Here is a 4,954-nt window from a genome sequence, read left to right as displayed (position 1 = left end):
CTTATGTCATGTTTTTTTTGTGTGTGTGTGTGGTTTTTTTTTTGTTGTTGTTGTTGTTGTTGTTTCTTTTTGCAGTTGTCTCGTGTCCACAACTTCAGTGTTTGTAAAATGCTGTGAGAGATTCTGATTCCATGGCAAGGTATTTTGAGAAGTCAGGAGATAGAGGCCTTGGTCAACAATCCCCTCTCTGATTGGCAAAAGTGTGCTTTCGAGAACGTTGGAGGGAGTGGACCTGGCACGTGCTGGCTTTCAACCCTGTCATACCACACAAATTAGGGCCACCAGGTCACCGTCAGTTCTAGACACTGTTCAAATTCTAAAAAAGGAGAAGTTTTCAGAAAGATCCACATTTTAGCCAGGTAAATCTTTATTGGGGAAAAATGTCATCCTGGGCATCGTAGGATGTTTCGCAGGACCCCCGGCTGCTATCCCCCAGAGGCCGGTAACACTTCCCACCCAACCAAGAGAGTTGTCAGATTCAACTTGGTGCCACTGTGTCAAACCTGACAACCTGAAGCCAGGGGAGGCCCTGAAGGGAGAGTTCTTGTGCACCATGTGCCTGATTACAGGAATTATCACAAGAAAAGTTTCTAAACCACAGCCTAGGACATCGGTCACGTGAAGCCACTTACACAAGAACATTTGCCCTACCCAGTTAAACAGACTGCCCTGACTGTCCAACCCCTCCACCTGCTAACCGGAGCCACCTGCCAATCAGCTCACCAGCCCTCTCATAAAAGGGCCAGTCAGCTCTCTCTTTACCCAACAAAAATCTCCACTTTCCTTTGCTCTCAGACATACCAGAGGCTACCCTGGCTTGTATACTTGTGTCCTGACTAGCCACCCTCTCTTTGTTTTGCATGGGAATTCATCTCTATATCTTTGTTTGACCTTGACACGAATCATGACAGCCCCAAATGTCTCTAGACATTGTCAAATGTCCCCTGGAGGGAAAGTTTGTCCCTGATTGAGAACCAGTGAAATAGAGAAACGAACACATGGATGATCACTGCAGATGTTTCTTTTCTTTCTTTTATTTTTTTTACAAAGTATTTTGGAAAAAAAAAATTACTTCTCTCTTTACAAAGAGCTTTCATAAATGGTGAAAATCCAAATTTGGCAATACTTGCCATTCTGGAGAAGTCTTATCGTGTTGACTCACCAAGGAGAGGCAATTCCTATTCCTGATATCAAGAGGTTGCTGTTACCTCATTCCATAACAAAACTCAGACACTTGATCAAGTTTCAAACCCTATCCCACTCCTTTTAACCTCAGCTATCTGTGACCAAAAGATTCCAAACTCTACACATTTAAGTTTGGACTGTGGGGGGAAGAGTTATGGGACAAGGATTATAAAGATGAATCTTTTTAAATTTACTTAAGTCTATAAAGTAATTGCTGAAGAAACAAATGCCTTGCATAATTCTTTCCAAAGAACAGCATAAGAAGGCTATTAAGCAGAAAACCATCACGCTTTATTAAACATTAAATGTGGAGAATGATGTCCTTAAACTCCTGTGGAGTATTAAGATGCACAGAGATTACGGGTCCCTGCGATTTATCATTTCTTTCCTGTCTTGGACTGTTATCCTTTGGGTTCATTCACGAATCAAACACAGAATCTAAGATAATTTTTAAAAGCAATCATTTGACATCTTGGTTCTAGACTCCATTTCTCTGGACATCAGTTTCTCATTATTCTATTTTGGAGGTGAGATTACTTTATCTCCATAGTTCCTTTACACACTAACAAAGCACGTATTTTATCTTAAAAATCCAGAGTGGTCTTGTCCTCTGACTATCTCTTCTCCTTGGATGGGCCCTGCCCCAGCCCTGTCAGCCTCCAGCCACCATGTCCTTGAGACTGAACACCATGACTTCAGTTAAGTTTCAGAAGTCTGATAGAGAGAGATTTGAGGTATAAATTTCCAATCTCTGACTGGAATGTTGGAAGATTTGGGAATGGATGATGAAGAAGACAATTATCAGGTTCCTCTTTGGAGGCCTTTCTTTACTCCATCTTGTGAGGGTTTGACACAAGTGACTCCATTGTAAATGTGACAAGTTTCTCCGTGGGGCTGGAGTGGGAGGTGCTACTGACATCTGAAGAATGGTTGCCAGGGATGCTGATAAACATCCTTCAGTGCCCAGGATAGCCCTTCAACCCAATGTTAATGCAGCCATATTTGAAAAAGTCATCAGTGGTTTACCCACCACAAGAATGACCGTCCTCCTCCTTCGGAGAATGAGAACAAAGAAAAGTGGTGACAGAGGATAACTCTGTTTGGGATCAAGAATTCCTGAAAGTTAACCAAGGAACACTTTTTAAATTTATTCTGGCTGCAAACTACTTAGACATTAGAGGTTTGCTGTTACACACAAGAGTGTTCACAGTTATAAAGTGGAAAACTTCTAAGGACCTTTGCAAGAACTTCAACATCAAAATGACTTTACTGCCGAGGAGGAAGCCCAGGTACACAAGGAGAATAGCGGTATGGAAAGAAGTGAAAGGTTATGTCTGACTGCAACACTATAGGGACAGTTCCAAACACAGTTTCATTGCGCTTTTCATGATCATTTATATAAACAAATAAATAAATACCTTTATATTAGGCAACCCGTAAGTGCGGCAGCCAATCAATTGTATTAGCACAATGTTGTCCTCATTGCATGTGACGTTTGAATACAGATTCCAAACGTATGACTGGGTTTCTTCTTAAATGATCAGAAGTTTCTGTTGTGTTTGCTCTGAATAAAATTGAACTACGGATTCCCCATAGAATGTGGCATTGGGGGCTTTCCCTCTTTTTTATAAAGCGATTTCTGCCTAGTTTATTGTCCAGTTAACTTTAGTGAGCTTTTAAAAGTTGGCGTTGTAAACAAAACAACTTGCAAAAAGAAAAAAAAACAATAAATCCAAATCAGCAAACAGAAAATTTTGAGAATGGTAAGAATTCTTGAGACCATGTGTTCCATTCTGGTCACATTTATATTGGCTTGGGCTGTTCGAGGCACCATATTGTTTCTGACAAGACAACAAAATCTCTCCTGGAAGATCTGGGTCACACCAGGTATTCCATCATGGTATAGATGGAATCTTCTGTTATGGTAAGGCATGGGTCTGTTATCCTGGGGGAAATTAAAATTTAATGTAAAGAAGGGAAATCCTAAATTTCTGGCCTGAGGATTGGTGGAGAGAAGATGTGCAATAGAAATAGAATTCAGTTTCTCCCTACTAAAAAATAAATAAATAAAAATAAAAAATAAAAACCCTTTATTTATATTTTTGTTACATGTATAATAAGCTAACTAGGAATTGAATTCTTGATGGGGAGAAGAAAAGAATATGTACCTGAGAAACTAATTTTGCACATGAATTGGAACATAGAATATTTTGCACTTTTGAAGAGAAACCCTCTCAAACTGGAAAAACTAGAAGATTCAACCCAGACTTTTTCTTCTCAAGGTGGTAAGTCTTTAGAAAATCTTGCCAGTGTCATTAGAAATAGCTAGAAAATGGCTTCATGCATCTCCACCATATCGCTTTGGCCATAATTTTTACCTAAACTGTCAGTTGCCATCTTTCTTTGCAATATCATGAAATGAAGACAGATTGCTACTCAGAGCCCTTGGACATATATCTGCTCATTGGAGAAAAACTGTGTTGATAAAAGTGCAGATGCAAACTAAACATGAACACCACACCCTTCAGTACAAGGCATGGAACAAACCTGGTTTTGATTTTATTATACAAGAATGCCATACGTGCTTTAAAATAAGGCCTTAGTGTGTGGCAGGCTCACTCATGAGCCTTGAAAAGAAAGAAACCCAAGCTGACCAAGCTGCCTAATTACAGGGAGTGGAATCCAGAGGCCCTGTCCTTATGGATTTTTCCAGAAATTTAGGAAAATATGATTACAATAGGACCTTCTTCTTTCGACATTTTTATACTCTTTTTCCACCTGGCCAGATGTCCCACAGCTTTCAAAACATCCTGATGCTTTTTTAAAAAAAAATATATAGTGCTACATATTTTTACTGGAATCTTTCAGCATGCTAGGTTTTGTTTAGAGCTCTTGGGTTTTCATTGTTTGGGTTGGGATTTTACTTTTATGAGGTGTTAGGGCAAAAGAAGGGGTGTGTTATGCTTTTATTTTGTTTTTATTTTAATTGCCACATGCTCTTCTAACCCTTCCCCTGAGGTTGACCTCTTCAAAAAAGATGATCATCTGATTTCCTGTATCTTAAGAGAAAAATTCTTAGCAGGTCAAGAATCAGGTTGAGATGGTTATTTTAGCCTTCCTTGTCCTCCCAATGACGTTAAAACAAAATGAGTCAAAATGAGATGTGACTCTTTTTTTTCTTTTTTTCAAAAATGCTTAAAATACACACACGGTTTCAGTTCTGGTGGTGGAACAGTCTGTTCCAAAGAATCGCAGATTTCTGACCCTCCTTATCTGTCGGCATTGTATTTCTAGAAATTCCACCCAAGAACATTTTTCTCTGGGAACAACCTTTGAAAAATAAAAATAACTTGAAAGAAGAGGACTTGAGCCATCTAGATGACACGTTAAAATCTTCCTCCTGAGACTACGAGTCATGGAAAGGGACAAGGACAAGATATAATGAAAGATATTTTCAAAGCCACTCGCTTCCAGATCCAAAATGGGAATTGATTTTCTCTTCTGATTCTGAAGCTGGAGGAAAGGACCAATTTAACTGTGCAATCCCCTCCAAGACCTGTATGCTTGGGTCTGAACCGTGGGACATGCAAGACGTCTCAAAGGAGAACAGAACAGTAGTTTTCTTTATTCTGGGAACACCTGTTAAGAGGTTATAGGGGGTTTTATATACAGCAAGTAGAACTCCAGTCTTCTCTCTCAGGGAAAAAGAAAAAAAAAAGAGGCCTCATTAAAACATATCCTTTGCCAAAGTTTCATTGCTCAAGAGCCA

The 4,954-nt window shown here is 39.5% G+C and overlaps 1 pseudogene; it reads left to right on the top strand.

The window, feature by feature from the left end:
- The first annotated feature begins 1,874 nt into the window (after nt 1-1,874).
- On the top strand, nt 1,875-2,537 carry LOC113179923 (S-phase kinase-associated protein 1 pseudogene; annotated as a pseudogene).
- Nucleotides 2,538-4,954: the final 2,417 nt, after the last annotated feature.

Source organism: Urocitellus parryii, chromosome 10 (assembly GCF_045843805.1).
Source record: "Urocitellus parryii isolate mUroPar1 chromosome 10, mUroPar1.hap1, whole genome shotgun sequence".
In the NCBI taxonomy this organism is placed as follows: Eukaryota; Metazoa; Chordata; class Mammalia; order Rodentia; family Sciuridae; genus Urocitellus; species Urocitellus parryii.
This window is presented reverse-complemented; position numbering and strand designations above follow the sequence as displayed.